At 35.6% G+C, this 24,986-nt stretch overlaps 1 pseudogene; it reads left to right on the forward strand.

Annotated features, from left to right (window-relative positions):
- Positions 1 to 1,088: 1,088 nt before the first annotated feature.
- On the forward strand, positions 1,089 to 2,658 carry LOC149209450 (coniferyl alcohol acyltransferase pseudogene; annotated as a pseudogene).
- The last annotated feature ends 22,328 nt before the right edge of the window (positions 2,659 to 24,986 follow it).

The raw sequence follows: 24,986 nt of genomic DNA on the forward strand, positions 1-24,986 counted from the left end.
TCAATTACTTTTATTTCTTATTTTGAGTTTAGATCGGATGCAGAACCAGAAGCAGGGCTAGTAGTCAGTAGTTGTAGCTAAAAAAAATAAACAATTAATAAAATATTATGTTGTTGAATGTCATCATTAAAATTTTGAAAGATGATTAATTAAAATTGTTTATATTAGAATATGTATATCTACTATTTGTATTAATATATATAATTGTTTATAATTAAATTTATTAAAAAATATTTTTAATATAATAACAAGTCATTTTAAGTTGTAAAATATTATGAAAAATTTATAATTTTTGAAAACAGATTTAATAGAAAAAAAATATCAAAAACTTAAATAAAATTAAAAATTAAAAATTAGTCACTAATAGAAATGAAAGTTACTAAACAACATAAATTAATTTTAATAATAATAAAAATATATTTCCTAATATTAAACTAGGAATAAAAAATTAAATTTTTAATGAAAAAGAAACTAATACCTATTCAAACTAAATATCTTATACCATGCATACAATCACACTGTCTTTCTCTTTTTTTTTTTTTAAATTAAATTAAAATTAGTCGAATACGAAATGAACGCACGAATTGATTTGATAAACCTCGAATTTATGCTTGAAATTTCGGTAGCGTTGTTGCAACAAATAATGAAACAGCACTTTCACCTTTGTTAGCCGCTAATCTACACATTTCATCAAAAGAATATAAACCATACACAGTTGTTTCAAGCTAGTAGTTTATTACAGGAATCCTCATATCTATTTATTTAATAATCGACCCATATAAAAACGTCGATATAAAAACTCATATATGTGAATTTATTTAATTTCCGCAAAATAATAGTTTTAAATTTTTGATACTTACCGTGATATTTATCAAAATTTATAAACCATTTGATTTACAAAATATGTTATGTTACGCTGACGGTATAGGATAATGTTAAAAACGTGTTTCTAGTCACAGCTCCCGTCACCTGAAGTATTCAGCCGATAACTCTAATAGAATTAAGCGAAAAGGTAGCGGGTCCAGCCCTACAAATAAGGAGCTGTATTTGCTTCCAATGAAGAACTCGTGCTTTGGCTAGTTTTAGAGATGGCTGCCCTCCCAGGTGATGCTTTCAATGTAAAAATAGTTCGCAAGGAAGTTGTGGTTAATACCCATCCTGTGCAGGAGCATCGACTTCCTCTGTCCAATTTGGATCTGACAATTCCTCCTCTTTCGGTGAGCCTTTTCTTATGTTATAAGCTGCCCACCCCCAGATCAGTATCCTCCTTTGCAGAGGAAGCTACCCATGATCTGAAAATTTCGTTATCAGAGGCATTGGCTTATTACTGTGTTTTTGCTGGCCAAATGGTATGCAATACCTCTGGGGAGCCAGAACTGCTCTGCAACGACCAGGGTGTTGAATTCGTTCAAGCTGCTGCGAACATAGGACTTGCTGAGTTAGATTTCTACAATCCAGATAAAACCATTGAGGGGAAGCTCATTCCAATGCTTTCAAATAACTCCGTATTTTCTACCCAGGTAAGCTTCCGTGTATTTTTAACTCTTCAATGCAATATGCTAATTCTGCGTTAGGCCTTTCTATATATCCCTTGACACACAATAATAAGAGAAGCAATAGTTTATTAAACCCTACGTATGAGTATAGTAAAGTCTTATTCAAAATCATTTTGACTTAATGATTCGGTTCCTGTTTTGTCAGGTAACAAAATTTAGTTGCGGAGGTATTATTATTGGGACCAAATTTGATCATAGGATTGCTGATGCATTTTCTACCAATATGTTTTTATCATCGTGGGCAAAGCTTACTCGAAAGGAGTCCATTGAAATGTTGACACCTAACTTTGATAGATCCGTATTACTCCCTCGACGGCCTCCTCATTATTGCTCTGCAATTGATGAAATGTATATGAGACACTCTTCTCTGCCTTTAGAAAAATCCAAGAAACAAGATCCTCCTCCTTCTCTAGTTAGCAGGATCTATCACCTCACCGCCAAAGATGTTCAGTTTCTCCAAAGTAATGCAAATCAAGACGGTAAACGGTATAGCAAATTGGTTGCCTTTTCTGCTTATCTCTGGAAATTACTGATCCTTAGTCAGGAGATGCACAATGATCGAAATTGTAGCATAGGTGTGGTTATAGATTATCGTACCCGTTTAACAAACATGGGAATACCATCTAATTACTTCGGCAATGTATTATTATTACCTTCTGTGGAAGCTCAGGCCTCAGATATTAAAAGCCAACCTCTTAGTTGGAGTGCTAAGCTCATTCATAACGTTATATACAGAGCTGCAAATGAGGAACATTTTCAAAGCTTAATTGACTGGGTGGAGATGATCCGACCTGACCCTGGCTTCCCTACTATTTATTGCAAAAGGGACATGGCAGAATCTAATGGTCCAAGCATTTTGGTTTCTTCTGGCTTACGTTTCCCTTTTTCCAAGATTGACTTTGGATGGGGAAATCCTTGTTTTGGAAGCTACCATTTTCCTTTGGGTGGAGAAGCCGGTTACGTAATGCCACTACCAAGTCCTTTAGGGGATGGAAGCTGCGTGGTTTACATGCATTTTCCTATGAATCAGCTCGAGGCGATTGAGTCACATGTTGACTGCCTTTTTCGTCGTATTACTTCAAACTTCCTAGGAATGTATTGATTACTAAAATCTTTTATATTATGGTTTTAGTAGATGGTTAACTTCATTGACGAGTGTACCGTTCTGTTTCCTTTCATTAGGGAGGTTACTCTAATTTTTCTTCAAAATGGTATTAGTTTATTATCAAAATAAAAAATAAAACATTATGTTTGTATTTTCTTTTTTAAGTTTAACATGTAATTTTGTTTAGTTCAAATTTGTTGTATTTTAAAGGTTATATATTAAAATCTAAAAGATAGAATATGTATATGTTTATAAATTTAATAATTAGATAGTTGTGGTGAGCTAAGTTGATGTTCTATAACAGTTTGGTGTCAGAGTGGCTCTAACTTTAAAAATAATTTATTATCATTATTATGATTATTTAATGAAGTTTATTGATATATGCCAACCACATTTACTAATGTGATTGTACTAATGACAAAAATTGTGGAAATCATTAAATAATAAATGATGATGAGTTTATCAAGCACATATACTAAACCTAGTGGTTATATGTCAACATCATTTGAAATTTGACCGGTAAGGATCTATATTAACCACATACCTACCAAGAAGTAAGAGGGATCAAATCTCTTGATATGCAGAAGGATTTATACCTCAAGAGAAGTAGTCCCTCTCGGTGGTTAGGAATGATTTTTGGAGAAGAATGACCTCTCAGTTCAAATTTTACTAGACCCATGGTTAAGATGGGTCTATAGGGATATTTAAATGAACATTTAAATTTTTATTGAGTTATTTATAAGTTAAATATAAGATCTTTTTAACTTTTAAGTATGTTAACTCTTACAGTTGATATAAAATATAGGGATTAGGCATAATCGGTTGTAGAATGTGCCTATTGTCGAAATAATTTGCATTGTTTACATAATTTTTTTTTTTGATAAGTTGCATGGAAATTTTATAATTCTATTAGGTAAATTTGAAAACTAAACATGGATTTAGAAATGCAAGGTAGTTAATATTTGAAATTCCAAAAGAATGAGAATATAATAACTATAATAACTCTTTCATTTATGACGATAAAATAATGATTTAGATTAAAAAATTTACAAACATTCAATAAAAACATCTATAAACATATTTATGTTTTATTAATTAAAGTTTTTATCTTTTTACCAAATAATAAATATCAACATATTCTCCTCTTCCACTTAAGTCAATGGACCAATCTTGTTTTCTAAATCTATGCTTAAATTTTAACATTTGCAAATAAGAAGTGGCATTAAGATTTAATCAAATATGTAATCATAGCCATATATAAAAAATAGATCTTCCATGTGTGTGCTTAGTGTCATAGAGCATCTCAATATTGGTGGCCACTCCATACTACGTATCACCACGGAATCAACATTCACTACTAATCATCATGGAATTATCACAATTCACCACATAATCACCATTCATTGCTAATGAAATTGGGGTCCACCATTTGTCATATTAGAGATCATATTAAGGTTCATAATAGATGGCAAAGTATGTTTTTCATATATAAGATTATTATTTGTTCATTTTATAGGTTTACATAATTTCATCATTTAATAATATTAATAATCTCATTTTAAGGTCACAACTAAGTCAAACACTAATTGATGTGTGATACTCATTGTTTATGGGATAAGGGACCCACTTCCATATACATATTCTACTCTCATTTGTATTTGAAACTATGATGTCCTATGTATACTTTGCATTTACATATATCTAGATGTTACATTTAAATAATTTCATATACATATATATATAGAAAATTAAACACAATTTATTTATAATTTCATATATTAAATGATGTCCATGTACTAGCACAACCACATTAGCAAATATAGCTAGTATATAATTAATAGATATATTTACATTTTGATAATTTGTCTAATTTAATATCTGATAATCTGATAATTAATTATTTAATTTATATATATAGAAATATTTGTTATTTAATAATTTATCTAATAATTTTATAACTATATTATATAAAATAAAAAAATAAACATAAATTTAAAAATGAAAAATAATTAATATTTAAAATGATATTCATTGACATAAAAGAATAGGAAAGAATACGCCACACTATTTCATTTATTACTTGGATTAGAAAAAAACTACCCTACAAACATTCAATAGAAAATGCTCATCAATCTACTTATGCTTTTCTAAGCACTGAAATATGTGATGGGTTAACTTCTTTAATTAATTTACGATTCAACTTTTTTTTCATGAATGATGTTGCTCCGCTTTTTGTTGAAAAGTTTTATTGATTCAATTCAAACAGCATTCTTGTATGTTTTGTATTTATTCTATATTTAATCATGATTAACTCTCTCATGATTAACTATTCTATGATTAACATAGAATGAAACAAATGAAGTGACTTTATAAGTAAAGAAAAACATAATGTATTAAACGTGCTAATTTCCATCTACGATTAACTACCAATGCTAAACTCTTTTGGGTTTTAAATTTATAATTTTTTTAAAAAGAGATGCATGCTATTAACCACTTAAATTATATTATTTACTTATTATTTTTTAAATTAAATTTTATTAGAAAAATATAAATATAAATATCATATATCATTAAAATATTTAAAATTTGAATACGTAACAGGATGGAAGATCGTATTATCATTCTTTAAGTATTGTTTTACATAATTTATAATGTGCTATTTTCTCCAATACCAATGTAATATCGGAGAGTTAACTTATGCAATCTCTGAGATATAGAAGCTGCTCAAATAAAACCTTAACCTTACGGTGATAGAAATGATACGTTTTTGTAACATATTATTACATTATTAAGATTATGGATATGATATCAAAGTAGCTGATGACTACATCATAAAATGGTGTTAACGGAGGAGTAGAGTTCAGTGTTTTATATTTATATATTGGTTCTAACATATATGGTGAGTTATATAATTTAGAAATAATGTTATAATTTATAATTATAAATTATTTAATATGTGTTGGTTTGTTATTTTGTAATAATATTGGGTTAAAATTTCATGTAATAAATTTAATAAAAGAAAAAATAATAGTGAAGGTCACATGATACTTATATTTAGGAATAATGTTATAAAGTATAATTACAGATTATTCAATATGTGTTGGTCTGTAATTTTGTAACAATCCTGGGTTAAAATTTTATGTAATAAAGTTAATAAAGGAAACAATAATAATCGGTCACGTGACACTTATTCCAAGGTGAATGTTGGGCAAAATATCCTAGTGAGGCTGTTCATTTGATTTATTATGGCTAAGAAAATTAGCAAAGACAATGGAAAAGGCTTTGGAAATGCAAAATGACATTTTTGGCAATTTATCTGTAAAAATAATGGAAATTAGGAGAAAAGGAATGTGAAAGGTCACAAGTTGCAGGTTAGGAGGAAAATGAAGGAGAATAATGGAAAACTGAAAAAAAAAAATAGAGGCATCATTAATAAAAAGGCTTCTGAGAATCAGCTGGTACCTTTTTTCAGTTCAGTTTTGGAGGTCTCTCTCTCCATCCTTTTTCTCTCATACTCTTTGACACTTAGAGAATTCTTGGATCACTCTAGCATTGAATCAAGGTAAGTAAATGAAGATAAAAGAAGGTAAGAGGAAGAAAATATCAAGCAAGGAAGAGTAGGATCAATCAACTACAATGAGTTTACTTGCAGGTATTGATTTTCATGTGTGATTTCCTTGCTAGTTTTGGCATGCATGGTACATACATGTGTGTTCTTGGTTCTCCTGTTGTCATTATCATGGGTTTTTCCAAGTGTGAGAATGTTCTTCACCCTTGTCATGCCATTTCTAGATAGCCATGTTGTGATGGGGTTCTCCTGTTTTGGGTGAGCTAGATTCTTGGATGGATTTGAAGTTGAGTGAGGTGTTCATTGAATAAGAACACATGGCTTAGTAATCCCTGAACCGAACTTTGGATTGTGATAAAGCCGAACATTATGTGCCTCGTTAGGCCTAGGAATCCTCGACCGGTGAATGGCGAGATATACGACAAAGCCTAGAGGTGTGTGCCCTTGATCAAGCCTAGGAATCCTCGACTTGTGTATGGCGGGATATACATTAAATCTTAGAGGGTGAACTCTTGATTAGGTCTAAGAATCGTTGACCAGTGTATGGTTGGATATATGGTAAACCCTAGAGACTAGGAGGCAAGAAAATTCCACACGGTATTGGTGGAGAAATACGGTGTCATCCATGCTTTCTTAGGGCCTAGTGGTCCGGTTGGGATTGAAGCAAAGCCTATTTATATTGATGAGGGTTGAGGTGGTTTGGCCTCTGGAAGCCTTAGTTTGCTTTGGTTTTGAGTCCCACATTCATGATTGGAATATGTCACAAGGGGTTGGCTAAAAAAAAATTGGTTCAACCAATCTATGGTCGGGTGGTTCATAGAAGTCCCGAACTTGGTTTGCTTATTCATTCATTAATAAGAGTTATTTCTCCTTGGTATTTTATGTGTAAATATACCAGTTCACATGTGATATTTATGGTTGTTATATCCTTGTTATTTATGTTGATTATATGCTTGTTATGAGTATGTTCCATGACAAACTTGATGTATGACTCTCATCATGTTTTGATTAATATTTGAAAGTACAATGAATATATGACCTAATAGATGATTATTTAGCTATTGTGATAGGGCATCAATGCTTCTTGAGAAACCTTGGATAAGTATGAGACCCATATGCTCAGGTATGATATTAGGGCTTGTAGATTACACATTTGTGACATGTTTGACAAAATGTCAGTCATGGTTAGTAGGGGTGAGGTCAATTACTTGTATCAATGTTTGAATTAGTACCTTTGTTTCCATGTTATCTATCATTCCTGAAGTTTTTATGAAGTTCTAGGCGGTGGCCTGAGTCGTGTACCTAAAAAAGTGGCATGGAATCTGCAGTCATTAACACAAAACTAGCGAGAAAAGTCCATAGTCATTGGCATGCCTTGTTGTAGGAGCGATTGAATGGCTTAGTTGCTTGCAGGGCTTGTCATGGGAGCCCCTCATGGTCAATGTCAATCATATGATGATTTGTCTCAGGGGTTGGTTGGCTCATGAAGGTTTTGTTGCATGTGTGGAAGGTCACATTGGTTGTGTTTTCTGGTTCCACTTCCTTAAGGAGACCTAGGAGGTTAAAACACATCATAGTAGCTTCTCGTTACATGTTTATCATAGTGGACATGTTAGCTTGGGTAAATTTGGGAGGAGGGTGTTACAAGGTAGCATCAGAGCGGGTTTTGTTCTCTTTGGGTGGTGTTTAGTTTCCATTCTCTTTATGTGATATCTAATACCATAGGGTGGTATCAGAGCATGGTTCACCCCTTGCATTAGATGGGTGGCATGTTGGTCATGCATATATGTCAGTTGCATATGTGTTTCTTATTCTTATTGTCTCTATGCTTGTTATGTGTGCATGATGTTGGTCATGGTTGCAATTCTTTCACCACGTGAAAGTTGATGGTGTCATTGATTGGATATGGTCATGATGAGCTCATGTCAATTATGAATTGATTAGGCATGTTAATTTTTATAAGTTTTTATGCATACATTGACATGGTGATAATTGTCCTGCATGAGGTCATGGTATGTGGTCGGTATGGTCATGCATTGAAGAATGGATAACGGTTGAAAATGTGTTCATATGTTTTTATGCTTATGATTATACATGTATCATCCTAATCTAGTTGACCTTGTAGATGAGATATCCTCCCCTTAATTATACTGAGGTATGTTGGTTATGGTTATGTTTTGGTTTAGTTGACATGGTATACTTGTAGGAAAGAGATCAAAGATGACTAGAAAGATGGTAGATTAGAGTTCATGAAATGATCCCTATGGATCAAATGAGCAGCGTGGTGGTGGAAATTCTTCTGACTTAGTAGAAACAATGAGATAGCATCAATTTTATGCTAAGCTTAGTAAATGCATTTTCTTTTAGACAAAGATACATTACTTGGGGCATGTGGTATCCAAGGAAGGCATAGCAGTGGACCCAGAAAAGATAAGGGCTATCATAGAATGGGAAGCTCCTAAAAACGTGGATGAGGTAAGATAATTTATGGGGGTAGTAGGTTAATATAGGAGGTTCATCAAGAAATTCTCACAAATTTCTTATCCTATTACATCATTGCAAAGGAAAGGTAAGAAATTTGAATGGACAAAAGAATGTGCATAATGTTTTGAGGAGTTGAAACAATTGTTGACAAATTCTTAAGTCTTAAAGATTGTAGATCCCGACAAAGCGTTTGTGGTATGTACAAATGATTGCAAGAGAAGACTTGGTGGAGTCCTTATGTAGGAAGGACAGGTACTATGTTATGAGTCATGGAAATTGAATGAGCAAGAGAAGAATTATCAAACACATCATCTTGTGTTGGTAGAAATCATCCATGCATTGAAGATGTGGAGACATTATCTTCTTAGCAAGAGGTTTGTGTTGATGAGTGATGTTGGGTGGATTGAGATACTTGTTTGATCAGCCCAATCTCAATGTTAGGAAAACTAGATGGTTTTCCATGATCAACGATTTTGATTTTGAGATCAGGTGCATCAAGGGAAAAGAGAACAAGGTTTCATATTCCCTTAGTAGGAGGATACATATGAATTATATTACAGCTATGAGCTCTTATGGGATACATCTACAGGATCATATCTTACAGGAAAGACAACAAGATGAAAGGAACATGTAGCTTATGCACATGTTACAATAGGGTATAGGTGATCAAGATGTGGACTATGGTCTAACAATAGATGGTTTGATCATACTTAGAGGCATGATCTATGTAGTAGATAACAGTGAGCTCAAGAAGCTTATCATGAGGGAATTTCATGTTAATACATATTCAAGTCACCAAGGATATCAAAATACATTGACAACAATGAAGAAGTTTTATTATTGACTGAATCTGAATAAGGACATCACAGAGTTTTTGGCTAGATTCTTGGATTGTCAGCATGTGAAGAGAGAATGTAAACATCTTGGTGGACTAATTCACATGATTCTGATTCCACAGTGGAAGTTGGAGTTAATTTCCATGGATTTCATCGTAGTATTTTCCGAATACATCTAAATAGCATGATTCCATCATGGTTGTGGTTGAAAAATTGACTAAGGTAGTGCACTTCATTCTAATGAAGTCCACTTATTCAACTAACGATGTGTCATAGGTATTCATCGGAGATGTAGGGAGGTTTCATGGTGTCGTAAGGAATATTGTATCAGATAGGGATGCTAAGTTCACTTCCATGTTTTGGAAGGTGTTTTTTGCAGGTTTGGGGACATAGTTGGCCTTCAACACAACATATATTCTACAAACAGATGGAAATACATAGAGGGCCAATAGGATATTAAAGGAAATGTTGAGGATGCCTGTGATGCATCAACAAAGGTGATGGGAGGAGTACCTTCCGTTGGTTGATTTTTCTTACAATGATGGGTATCAGGAGTCTCTGATGATGAGTCCATTTAAGGAAATCTATGGGAAGAGTTGTAATGCTCCCATCAGTTGGAGTGATCCAATGAGCATAGTGTTGTTAGGACCATATATGTTGGCATAAATGGAACAAGAAATGCAAGTAATCAAGAAGAATATAAAGGAAACACGGGATAGACAAAAACCTTATGCAGATCAGAATAGGTTGTTTAGGGAGTTTCAGGTTGGGGAAAAGGTGTACCTGTGCATCAAGCCCAAGAAGAGCTCCTTGAGAATTGGATCATGTGCCAAGCTAGAACCTTGGTTTTATGGACCTTTCAATATTATTGAAAGGATTGGACCAATAGCTTATCAAGTTGTAATACCTCCGACTGTGAAATTACATGATGTTTTCCATGTGTCATTTCTTAAGAAGTTTGTTAAAGATACTGATCATGTGATTCATTGGTCTGTATTGTAGGTGGAGACATAAGGAGAAGTCCAACTGGAACCACAATGTTGTCTGCAGAGAAAGGCACTCATGGAGCAGGTTAAAGTGCAGTGGAAGTACTTTGGGCCCGATGAAGCTACATCAGAGATGGTGGATCAGGTGCGGGCTATGTATCCCTCTCTATTCCCTGGTTGAGCGAATGGTTTTGGTATATGTACATATGTACATGGATGTAAATATCACCATGAGATATGTTTTAAAGCTCCAATAAGTAGTATGGTTGCCATGTCATTATGATTTTCACGTTATTATGTTGTCATGTTGCTTTCAGTAGTCTTATTGGTTGTAGGTGTCATTCAACACCCAGGATGGTGTTCTCCTAAGGGGGAGGGGACTATAACAACCCCAAGTTGAAACTTCTTATAATCAACTGAATAATGGAAAAAATATAACCAAAGTCACAAAAAACTTATTCCAAGTTGAATGTTGTGAAAAACATACTTGTGATGATTTTCATTTGATTTATTATGGCTAAGGAAAATGGCAAAGGATTTGGAAAGGAAACATGGAATTTTTGGCAATTTATTATGAAAATAATGGAAATTAGGAGAAAAGGAAGGTGAAAGGTCATGGGTTGCATGTGAGGAGGAAAAATAATGGAAAATTGAAGAAAATAGAGGACTCGTTAATAAAAAGGCTTCTAAGGATCAGTTGGTACCTTTTGTTAGCTCAGTTATGGAGCTCTCTCTCTCTATTCTCTCTCTATCACACTCTTGTACACTTAGAGAATTCTTGGAGCACTCTAGAATTGGATCAAGGAAAGGAAAGGAAGTGCAATGAAGGAAAGAGGAAGTGAAATTCAAGCAAGCAAGAGTAGGATCAAGCATCTATAATGGGTTTACCTGTAGGTATCGTTTTGAATGTGTGATTTCCTCGCTAGTTTTGGCATGCATGGTACATTCATATATGTTCTTGGTTCTCTTGTTGTTATTTGCATGGGTTTTTTTAAGTGTGATAATGTTCTTTAGCCTTTCGTTGCCATTTCTAGATAGTCATGGTGTGTTGCTGGATTGTTAGATGGATTCAAAATTTAGTGAGGTGGTCTCTAAATAAGAATAAATGTCATAGTAATCCCTGAACCAAACAATGAATCATGGTAAATACACATATTGTGTGCCTCGGTGGGCCTAGGAATCCTCAACCGGTGAATGGCATGATACATGGTAAATCCTATAGGTGTGTGCCCTTGATGAGGCCTAGGAATCCTCGACTGGTGTATGGCGGGATATACAGTAAACCCTAGAGGGTGGAGTCTCGATTATGCTTATGAATGCTTGACCAGTGCATGACCGAATATATAGTAAATCCTAGAGACTAGGAAGCAGGAAAATTCTTCATTGTGTAGGTGGAGAAATCTGGTGGCCTCCATGCTTGCTTAGGGCCTACTGATCTGGTTGTGATTGCGGTAAAGCCTGATTATATTGATGAGAGTTGAGGTGGTTTATCCTTGGAAGCCTTAGTTAGCTTTGGTTATGAGTCCCACATTCATGCTTGGAATATGGAATAGGCGTGATTGGCTGTAGAAATATTTGGTTTAGCCAATATATGGTCCGTTAGTTCGTGGAATTCTAGAACTTGGTTGACCTATTCATTCATCAATAAGAGCTCTTTCTCCTTGGTATTTATGTATAAATGTACTGGTTCACATGTGATATTTATGGCTTCTATATCTTTGTTATTTATATTGATAATATGTTGGTTATGAGTATCTTCCATGACAAACTTGATGTATGGATATCATCACGATTTGATTAGTATTTCAAATTACAATGAATATATGACCTAATAGATGATTATACAACTATTGTGATATGGCATCAGTGCTTCTTGACAAATCTCAGATAAGTATGAGAACCCTATGATTAAATATAATTTTATGACGTATAGATTACACAATTGTGACATGTTTGACGATTACTTGTACTTGTATCAATGTTTGAATTAGTACCTTTTTTTCCATGTTATTTTATCATTCTTGAAGTTTTTATGAAGTTCTAGGCCATGGACTAAGTCCTAGCTCTAAAAAAGTGGCCCAAAATCTAGGGTCGCTAGCATAGAACTAGTTGGAAAAGTCCATAGTTGTTGGCATGCCATGCTGTGGGAGTCACTGGAAGGCCTTAGTTGCTTGCAGAGCTTGTCATGGGAGCGAATGAGGGTCAACGTCAGTCAAATGATTTTTTGTCTCAGTGGTTGATCATCTTCAGGGGTTGGTTAGATCTTAAGGGTTCTATTGCATGTGTGGAAGTTCATATTGGTTGTGTTTGTCGGTTCCACTTCCTTAAGGAGACCTAGGAGGTTGAATCACATCATAGTAGACTCTCGTCACATGTTTACCAGAGTGGACCAGTTAGCTTGGGTAAATGTGGGAGGAGGGTGTTACAAATTTATATTTTCAAATATAAAATATGTAATTAACAAATAAAATTGCATTAAATAGTTAATCAAAGGTGTTGAATAGAAATTTGAAATGAAAATATTTTAAAATATTTAAGAATGATTTCTAGTAAATATAACAAATTATATTTAAGAATGTAATTATTTATTAATATATATAATTAATTTTTAAAAATTCATAAAAAAATTATTTTTTAAATAGCTTAGATTAGTGTGAGATATTAAGTTCATTCTAATTATTACTATCATAATTGTCTTTTTACTATGGTGAATTGGTAACTTGCTTAAATTACAAAGAATTTATGATTTGTTTTATAAGTAGGCTGGGTTAATATTTTCATGATATGGAGTCCATTGAAATCACAACTCTATAACTATTTTTATTTTTTTATTTGTGACTGTTATGCTCCTATACCACTAGGTGTCATATTTCATGATTGACATTGATGAGCTCTAATATGTACATACCTTTTCTTGCTGCAAAGGTTTTCCATATTCTTGAAAAATCAAAAAAATTTAAAAATGAAAAGAGGGTATACCCTAAAAGAAAAATCAAAGGGTAAAAAGAATAAGGTGATTAGAAAAAAGAAAAGAAATGAACCCCAAAAAAAGGACCTAGAAAGTGTGCAAGTCCAAATGCCACTACTACTTCACTTTTTGTAAATAAAGTATCATGTATAGTTTGTTGAACTTTATGTTGAAGTTGATGAATGGCCAAACAACTTAATCTTGGCCAGTTCATGTTTTAATTTCTTGTTTTAGAGATAGAGAATAAAAATCCGTCCAAACTGTTTAAACTTGGCAGATAGGTAGATAGGTAGAGAAGCAAAGGAGCTCAACTATTCAATCTGAGCCCTTGGAAGAAATAAGTGCAGATTTAGATAGGTTGATCATGTAAAGAAAAGAAAAGATGAAAAAGGGGTTACTAGTCTAAATGCACCCATTGAAAAGAGAAGAAAAAATGTTAGGTACAGTAGGCTGGGTAGGCAGTTTTGGTGTTGCAGAAAGAAAATTGTGATAAGTTTTTTCTCTCAAAATGATTAAATCTTACTTCTATCACAGGTACCATGGCAAGAGCATAATTAACTCCCCCTTCATCTTTTCCCAAATCACTTGCTAATCTTCCCCCAAAGGTATTGAGATCTGCTTAATATCCTTAAAATCACTCATCCCATTTTTCAGCAAATGCCTAAGTAAAACTCTATTTTTACTTAGAGGAAGAGCCACATTTCTTGTGTAAACCTCCTTTAGCCTAAGTGTCAAGTGTTAAATTGCTGACATTATACTTAGTGCCATTTATTTCATAAACTCATATTAACTATTGACATTATTATATAACTCCCTATACTTATTCCCCTTTCTCGTATTATGTTAATACATTAAAGAAAACCCCAAAGTATTAATAATCCCACCCCTGGTCGATTACGACCGTATTACTGTTTAAGCAGGGATTAATGGTTCTTTTGGAACTTTTAATATCCTAACTTGCCGCACTGTCAAAGGACTTAATTAACCACCCGGGTTAATTAAAAACCTAACTAAAGTCACCCCGTAGACCAATAAAACAAGCCCCGAAACCATTGAAACATTTGATTTGATATATGGGGCCCACACATTGACCATCCGCCACATCCCAATGCCGTCAACCGTCAGATCTAGGCCCTGTACATCCAACGGCAGACGCACATATCGCGACCGCTTTTCATCTGACCTTTAACTCTTGGGGAGCCGGTGGTATTCCCGTCATACCGGGGACACGCGTCGCATTCCCGCCTTGCTTGCTGCCTCCCCGTCCGAAACTGCTCCACCCCAAAAGCTGTGCGGGGGGAAACCACTTACCACCCCCCCCGCATCATGACAAAACATCCCATCGTCGTGACGTCAGCATGCAGTAAAAGCCAAAAGCCCCCGCCAAAGCTAATTTTCGTTAAAATTATCGCGAAATTGTCATTTTTACCCATTTTTTACTGCGAAACTGTTTTCATGCAAGCTACATCCAGACAATTGCACAAGCGTCTAGTTCACCACCCGACAAAGAAAATCTCAGCTTCCTGCTCTGCAGCTCGTCGGTCAACCTGCGAAGTGCCTGGTTTGCCTCTAAAAACATGTATTTACCCCAATTCACTTTCCAAACCCATAATTTTGTCTTTTCCTCTATGAATTTTACCCAAGAAAGCTAAATTCAAGCAAAATCAGTTTGTAGCTCTCATAAAAATACACCCAGAATTGTTGTTTAGACCATTGTCTCCCCAGAAGCCTGACTTCCAGTTTGAAAACACAAAAACCACACATGGAAGCCCCCGTGGCCCTCAATGTCGCACCCCTCAATGCGCCTCATAAAGACCAGAACCATCTACCCATGGCTGACAAACATTTCCAAATAAAAGACCCGTCTGGTTTCCAAAATCATCTTCATACCTTCTGCCAAATCAGGGATAGTCATTTAAGTAATTCTGACATTCTTGGACTATGGGAATAAAACCTTCCCATGTACTATCTTCCCTCAGTCCATCCTTTCCCTAACATTATTCACCAATGTTGTGCCAATTATGACCCTGTTTAGAGAGTTGTTATGTCACCTTCTAAAACTGTCCTTTTTTACATAGCTGCTGAATCCATCAACGAGATGATACATTTCCATTCCACTGAGCCCCTTTCTCGTCTTTCCATGGGATTTTTGCTTGAAAAGACCTCTCAATTGACCAACCCAGAAATAACTCTTATTGCCTAGATGTTCATGAAACCAAAATGCCAGCCCCAAGGCCCACCTCCCTATTTACATGTCTGGTTCAATGAGACTTGAAGAATCATTCTTGACATAATATCAGTGATCTTGGGATTTAGGTCTAGTGAGTATGTGGATGAGATTGTCCTGGTTCTGTTATCTACCTTTACCCCAGGACAGCCCCCTGCTATTAAGTATGACTATGCCTCTTTCATTGCTAACAAGATCCATACTTAATTCATGAATTTGGAAAGGGAAGGAGTGTTTAAATATACAAATTTCATATATCATCTGCTGTTATATTATCACCCAGACAGTTTCCCATTCCCCATCAGAAAATTAGACTCAAAGGGAAATAGGAGGTCTGTGGTTTTTTGGAGCTCAATCTTCCATAACAATGACTCCCCTTATACCTATAGTGAATTCATTGACTTATTTGTGCACCCAGCCTCCACTCTGTTGATGGGAGCTCCTCCTCCTAGAATTACTGATGATATGAGGAAAATTTTACAGTTGTCCAAACAGTACAGGATAGGTGACTGGTACCTCTACCAGAATCACACTGAGATCAGAATATATGGATGTGAATTATGCCCATTCAAGTTGCCTAGGTATGTACCTATGAGGTTATTTGCATTAGAATATTTCAGGCAGCTCATCTGTTTAGACTTAACCCACTTTTGTAATGTAAAGAAGAAGGCTCAGCTGAGAATAAAAAACCAGTTAGGCCCTTATATTATCCATTCTGGGGAGGCTTGGATAGATGCTGAGAACGTATTACAAGACCACCTTAAATTCAAGAAGAGTTTTCAATGGGTACCATATGACCCCTGGAGTTTCATAAGTGACAGAAGGGTAAGAAACATGTTATCAGTGTATGTGCATCATAAAATCCCTGAAATTGAACAGTTTGCTAATCAAGAAGAATGGGTAGAAGGGACATTAATAGAGGAACTTACTAAACAATAAAAGATGGAAAAAGCTATGAAAGACCTTGAAAAAACCCTTGACCTAGACTCTTTTGGACAGGTATCTTTCAAGCTACCTCAGCAAACAGGAGTTGGTACATCCTCTGCTGGAACTTCACAGCAGCCTGCACAAGAAACCAGCACACCAGTTACAGGGTCTTATAAGGGCAAGGAAGTGGCAACACGGAGCAACAAGCAATGACTGATCAACAGGGGCAAATTATTCTAGTCCAAACCAAGGCAGCAGAGATTCCTCCATTACAAACTCCTCTGAGTGAGGAAAGAGGCAAGAAAAGAGACAGGGAAGAAGCCAGACCTATCAGTGGGCCTACAGAACAACTAGGGGAAAAAAGGCAAAGACTGAATCCTCTATCTGAAGAGGAAATCATTGAAGAAACAATAGAAAGTCTAAGAGGTGAGAGGGTAACCAGCCAGCAGACATCCCCAGTGATAGAGACATCAACTAGCTCACATAGGCAGGAGCTAGAAAGGTAGCATAGTGTTGAAGTGTCATCTACCAGGCCACCAGGCAAGCAGCCCTCTGACATCAAAAGGACATTCACTGAGATAAAGGCCAGGAATGATCCACTGAGGCTTCAAATTTACAACTAGTATCTTAAGATGGTTCCTGCAAAACAGTAAAGATTAATGTCAGCATATGACATAAAAGAAGGAAAGATGATAATGAGTTACTTTAAGCCCAAGGTGCAGCAACCACAATTAGCAGCTGACTACATCAGGACAAATCTAGAGGTCTTAGCCAAAGATATTCATCCGTTAGACCAGATTGAGTTGCATAAACAGATTGGAGAGATGGTCTACTGCGCATTAGCTGATAAAGCGATGTTAGCTCATAAATTGAAAAATTCCTTGAACAACACCTCTGCTCAACTAGATTTGGAGAAAGCCTCTTCTCTTGCTAAGGACAACAGGATAAAATCCTTTGAAGATATTATCATTGCGCTGGGACATGATCCCGAAGATGCCAAAGGCATAAAGGCACTGATGAAGAAGAAAGAAGAGGACATTGCTGCCCTCATAAAATAGCTGAAACTGCCTCCTTTCATGCATGCACGGACTGCAGAAGTTGTACAACAGAAATCTGAGGAGGACATGATGGACCTGCTCATGAGACTAAATGAGAGATTAAGTGAGACAGAGTAAGCATTAGAGAAAGCTCTACAAGAAAAGCAGGGAGAGTCGACCTCCCAGCCACCTGAAGTAGTCCCAACAGTCACTACTACTCCCTCCACACTTATAACAGCATTGCCTCCCACTGTCCTAGCATCAACAACAGAGATTATCACAGGTACTTCAGTAACCGCAATAACAACAACACTAGGCAGCAGTACTAGCATGACCATAGAGGAATTGATAAAAGCTATGGAGGAATTAAAACTCCAAGTATCGGGATTGAAATTGGTCAAAGAGCAATTGGCAAAGGTGGAAAAGGATTATGATAAATCCAAAATGAATGTGGCAGAGAAAACAAGGGAGATCAAAACATTGGAGAACAAGGTGAGAGCATTAGAAAAGGATCTCTCTCTGGATAAACCTCTAGCAGAAATCAGAGGAATTTTGTGGACCAACATCAATCAATCCCTTAGTAATGTGTGGAGGTCTATCCAAGTCGTTTATGAGCAGATTGACTTGATAAGAGTGGCCCAAGTGGAGATTTAAAAGACAAGAGCCTCATTGGGACAGATGCCTGAACAAGCTAACCGGTTAATACATTTTTTGAACATCAAGACCAGTGAAGAACTGGAGGCACTGGAAATCAGAGACAGAATAGGCAAATCCTGATCCAAATTCCCCACCTGTGTTTGAAAATCCTAATCAAATCTCTAGGATCCTTAGAAGCCAAGAAAGTCAAGAACATTCTACTAATTCACACCTTAATACACACCAGCAGAACCCTATCCAATCTGAGCTTACTTCTGGAGAAACATCAATCCTTTCTGTCATTACTGCACTTTCTCCAAGTTCAACATCAGCACCTCAAACCATCCTTTCCACTCCTCCATCCACAGCATACATTTCCACTGTTATCCCTGCTCTTCCAGCTATTCCACTTATCTCTGCAAATATGGCAAACCGATATGCTCCCCTACAATTACTTGCAAATCTAAGGGCTATGCCTCAAGATTATCAAAGCAAAATCACCTATTTTGATGGTACTAGTACCTACATAGCTCAAAAACATACTAAGAAAATGATTGACTATTTTGAAAACTATGAGATTGATGTTGATGATGTGAGAATGAAAGTCTTTGTTCAAAGTTTAACTGGAGATGTTAGGACCTGGTTTAGGGCACTTCCTGCAAACATTATCGTTGACCCAGAAGCTCTTTATCAGACCTTCTTGAACAGATGGGAAAAGAAGAAAGATCCTCTCCACATTTTATCAGAATATGAAAACTTAAAGAGAGGCCCACAAGAAACTATTCAAGCTTACTGTACCAGATTTAATAATATATACAATCCTATTCCTCAGAATCTCAGACCTCCTCCAGATTTTTCCTTGATTAAATTCCCTGATGCATTTGACTCTGATATGGCATACTAGCTTAGGGAAAGAGATCCTCATAGCTTAGAAGACATGCAGAGCATAGCTGTCAGCATTGAGGCCAATCTGATTTCTAAACAAGCTCAAGCTAGAGCTGAAAGGAGGACACCTTTTAAAGAAGAACCCTCTACATTTGAACAGAAATTAGATGCCATAATCAAAGGAATGGATAGACTGGGTGATAGAGTAGAAACAATTGAGAGGAAATCCTCTTGGGATGGTCAACTGAGCAATACTGGGAGAAATTCAAACTTCAGAAAAAATCAGAATCCTAATACTGGAAAGGCTGGGCCCGACCAAAATATTAGGCCCCCATTCCAGGAAAATTATGCTGAAGCTTCAACTTCTAGTGAACCAATAGAAGATACTCAAATTAACTTAATGGGCCTCAATAGTGAACAACAACTTTTCTTGACCCAGGATGACCAAGAAGCTCACACTCTTAATCAATTCCAAACTCAATCAGGTGAATCATTTGATTTTAGGGAGGGATATGATACAGCCATTTATGAAGTCCACAAGAAATAAAATATGAGGAGTAGAAGGATAGATGTCCCTGAAACTAGTAAACAGAAAGATGCCAAGAAATCTAACAAAGCCAAGATCAAGAACCCTCTTGTACAAACCCTTCCTAGAACTGGTCCTGACCCAAATAATCCAACAGTTGAATATATATCAGATAATCAACAACCTAGCAAGCAACCTTCCACTTCTATTCCTCCTAAAGGAAATATGGAAGAACCTTCAGAAATTGACATAAAAGCATCTTCAGCTCATAAAAAAACTCCTGTAAAAGAAAAAGACACAGAAAAACAGCAGAAGAAGAAAATCTCACTACCCGAAATGTAAAAGTTCAAACAGAAAAACCTTTCAACCTTGAGACCGAAATATGAAAATTAAAGATAGTCATTCCATTGTCAGAATTGGCTAAGCATGATGCCTACAGAGGTCAAATCTACAGATCACTCCAAATTTCAAAGAACAAAGATTCAGTAAATGTCCTTGATGACCATCCTGAATTAATTTTTGGCCCTGAGGTAAACGAAAAATCAGTAGATGGAGGGGTTCCTCCTTTCTATGTGAGTCTGAATATACACGAGAAAGTACTTCACAATGCCATGTTTGATTCTGGAGCATCTCATAATTTAATGCCTAAGTCTGTAATGGAGAAGTTGGACCTATATATCACCAGGCCATACAAAGACTTGTTCTCTTTTGACTCATGCCAGGTCAGATGTCTAGGATTGATCAAAGATTTATGTGTATCATTAGTTCAATACCCTGCTAAGACTATTTTAATGGATGTGGTGGTGGCTAATATTCCACCAAAATATGGCATGTTGTTGTCTAGATCTTGGGGTGCAAAGCTCCAAGGATCTTTACAATTGGACATGTCCTATGCTACCATTTCAGTATTTGGTCAACCAAACAGACTGTATCGGGAAACCTTAATGAAATATGTGGTAAGTAGCTAGGAGAAAACCTAGAATTTTCCCATCTACTCCATGCACTCTGACATGGACTCCTTCATTCTCTACAATGCTGAAAATGATCCTCCAACTGGTGTCAAGGTTTTAGCACTTGAACAAGAAGAAATTATAAATGAAAACTCTAGTCTTCAAATTCAAAAAACTTCTGTAAATAATGATATATCAGACACTCAAGAGAAACAACATGAAACTAAAGAGCCGGATTTCCTTAGCAAACAAATTTTTGAAACTCCTGATACCAATTATAAAAGTGAAACTCTTTGGTACTTGGAATTTGATGGTTCAGTTAATAAACTAGGGGCAGGAGCAGGAATTTGGGTGTACAATCTAGAAAATGATCATGCTAAAGGGCATGCTTACAGATTGAATTTTAGATGCACAAATAACATGGCCGAATATGAAGCCTTCTTGCTAGGACTCAAATTGGTCAAAAGTTTAGGGGCAATTAGGGTATCAGTTTTGGGAGACTCTGACTTAGTCATTCAACAGATAAAAGGTGAACTCCTCATAAATATCCCAGGTTGAGATCTTACAGAGGAGCAGCAATTGAAATACTCAATATCTTTCTAGAAACACAGCTGGCTAAAATTCCAAGGAAGCATAACTTGCATGCTCATAGTTTGGCAACATTTGACAGCACTTGTAAATTGCCATTTGAACCCAATCATCAGTTTACAGCTGAAATTAAACATAGGCCAACCATACCTAACAATGTAAAGAATTGGCAAGTATTTGAAAATGATATCTAGATTAACAATTTTCTGACTCTAGAAAAAGAATTTTCGAGCACTAATATAGACATGGACATTGTTAGTGAGGTTGATCAAATAGATAAAATGGAAACACACATTTCAGCAAAAAGTGCAACACAAATGTTGCACCCAACGAAATTTACTAATGAAAAGTTGTAAGATCTTAAAGAAATAGACACCGATGAAGTGATTGGAGGAGAATATGAAGTTATTGATTTAAAAGACAATTATTTACCCACAGGATTAACTCCTCTGAAAGATTTCTTTTATTCAAATGATATCCCAAGGAAGCCCAAAATGTAGTCTCTAAATGCAGACATTGAGGACTGTAACATAGGAACTGAAGAACACCCAAAAATGATAAAATTATCCAAGACATTGCCACCTGATTAGAAACTTAACTATGTTGAACTGATCAAAGAATTCCAGGATGTTTTTGCCTAGAGTTATGAAGATCTGAAATCATATGACACCTCTGTTATTCAACATACAATACCCCTCAAAGAAAATCAAAAACCATTCAAGCAAAAACTCACAAGAGTTAACCCTGTACTAGTCCCCTTAATTGAAAAAGAAGTCAAAAGAATGTTTGAAGCAAGGATAAATGCACCTATCAGGTTTTCAGAGTGGGTGTCTAATTTAGTACCCACTAGGAAGAAAACATGAGAAATCAGATTGTGTGTTGATTTAAGGAATGTGAATAAGGTTTCTTTGAAAGATCACTACCCCTTACCTAAGATGGACCATATTTTACAAAGGGTAGTAGGTGCTTCTAGGATATCACTTTTGGATGGTTTTTCATGCTTTAACCAGATTCTAGTCCATCCTGATGATTAGGAAAATATTGCTTTTACAACACCATGGGGAACTTTCAAATATGTCAAAATTCCATTTGGACTCAAGAATGCAGGGGCAACCTTCCAACGAGCAATGGACATAGCTTTTGCAAAAGAAATTCATGATTTTCTAGTCATATACCTTGATGATCTTACTGTGTTTTCCAAATCAGATCAGCAGCATTTAGATCATCTGAGACAAGTGTTCTTAACATGCAGAAAGTATGGTATATCATTGAATCCCAAGAAGTCATTATTCGGTCTGGAGGAAGGCAAATTGTTAGGTCATATAATCTCCAAAGATGGCATCAAAATTGACCCTGATAGAATATAAGCCATTTTACAAATACCCCATCCCAGAATATCAAAAAACTTCAATCTTTCTTAGGGAAAATTAACTTTTGAAGAAGATTCATACCCAATTTGGCTGAATTAATTAGATTGATGAACAATATGTTGAAAAAAGATTCCAAGGTTAAATGGACAGTAGAATCTAAACAAGCATTTGAAAAAATTAAAATAGCTTCAACCAAAACACCAGTCCTTACAAGCCCAAAATTTGACAGAGATTTCATAATCTTTTCATTTGCATCAGAACACACCGTTTCTGTTGTTTTACTACAAAAAGATGATGAAGGAAGTGAAAAACCCATAGCCTTCTTTAGTAAAGCACTTAGAGATGCACCACTAAAATACCTAATGATGGAAAAATAAACTTATGCACTTGTGAAAGCTATCAAAGACTTCAAAGTCTGTATATTGTACTCTCATGTAATAGCTTATGTTCCTAGCACTGTTGTCAAACATATCTTGACTCAAGAGGGGATTGAAGGCAAGAGAGGCAGATGGATTGCTACTATATTAGAGTATGATATTGAAATAAAACCTACAAAGCTAATAAAGGGTTAGGGATTAGCAAAACCTATGACTGAAACAAACTTTCAAGCCCTGGACATCAATGAACTGGATAACGAACAGGAGATGGCGACTCCACAAATCAGCGAGGCCTTCTTAGAATCACCTTGGTATGCTGATATATGTTATGTATTATTAAACTTGCAGACTCCTCCAGGGTTATCCAGAACAAAGAAAAGGTTTTTGAAAGTGAATGCTGTAAAATTCTGTATTTTAGATGGTGCTCCTTTTTGGAAAAATCATGAAGGCGTTCTATTAGATTGTCTAATAAAAGATGAAGCTGATAAGGTACTCAAAGAATTTCATGCAGGGGACTGTGGTGGACATATTTACTGGAAATCAACTATAGAAAAAATCCTACTGGCCGGATTTTACTGGCCAACCTTGTTCGCTGATGTCAAGAAGTTTGTTACTGCTTGCCATAAGTGTCAAATTTTTGAAGGCAAAAGGAAATTATTACGCTTACCCTTGAGACCTATTTCTACTAAAAGACCATTTCAACAATGGGGTTTAGACTTCATTGGGGAAATCCATCCTCCCTCTTCTGGCCAACATAAATGGATCCTTACTGCCATAGATTACTTCACTAAATGGATAGAATCCATCCCTTGTAGACAAGCCAATGGTTCAGTGCTCATACAATTCTTAGAAACCAACATCTTTTCCAGATTTCGCTGTCCTGAAAAAATTATAACTGATAATGCTGCTGCTTTTAAATCCAAGAGAATGACCAGTTTCTGTCATAAGTACCACATCACCTTAGGCCATTCCATAGCTTATTACCCTCAAGGTAATGGTCTAGCTGAGTCCTCCAATAAAGGCTAATTAATATCATCAAGAAAGTGTTGGAAGAAAACAAGAAAAATTGGCATGAGAAACTTATCAATGCATTATGGGCAGACGGGTTAACTACCAAGAGATCCATTGGGACTATCCCTTATGAGTTAGTCTATGGTATCGAGGCTGTATTTCCTTCATCTCTAGGAGTTCCTGTAATGAAATTACTGCAAGAAGCTCAGGTGGAACCAAATGACATTCAGAGAAGAATTAATCAGACTATACATTTGCAACAAACTAGGGAAGAGGTATACCAAAGATCCCAAGTATTACAAGAAAAACTAAAGAAGATATTTGATAAGAGGACCAAGGAAGAATATTTTTACATAGGAGACAAAGTTTTGAAATGGGATTCTAGAAGAGAAGATAAAAGAAAACATGGGAAGTTTGACTTCCTATCGAAGGGACCTTTTATCATCCAGGCTTCACAAGGCAACAATACTTACTTTCTGAAAAGCCTAGATGGTACAGAAGCAGAACATGGACCAGCGAATGGTTGAATGCTAAAACACTGTTTTGATCTAGTTTGTTGATATATCATGATTCTAACTTGTACATAGTGAAGTTTAGTTTCTGCAGCTTTTTACAACAATAAGAATAGGAAGGAATAGGTAGAAATTTTTGAGAAACAATGAAGGAATTTTACTATTTTCATTTTCAGCTCAAGAGAAATGTATATATGTTACATGGTCCTTTGTATAGTTTTTCTACTTACAGCAAAGGAAGATTTCAGAGTGCAGCAAGAGTTGTTTATAAGGCCATCTAACCAGCTATTCTTGACTTTCCACCAGGGAAAGACATCCCCAAGTGGAGCCAATGTTATGCTTACCAATAGGTGTCATATTTCATGATTGACATTGATGAGCTCTAATATCTACATACCTTTTCTTGCTGCAAAGGTTTTCCATATTCTTGAAAAATC

Source organism: Pinus tabuliformis, chromosome 1_2 (genome assembly GCF_031772625.1).
Source record: "Pinus tabuliformis cultivar Carrire ecotype Pingquan chromosome 1_2, CPIR1, whole genome shotgun sequence".
In the NCBI taxonomy this organism is placed as follows: Eukaryota; Viridiplantae; Streptophyta; class Pinopsida; order Pinales; family Pinaceae; genus Pinus; species Pinus tabuliformis.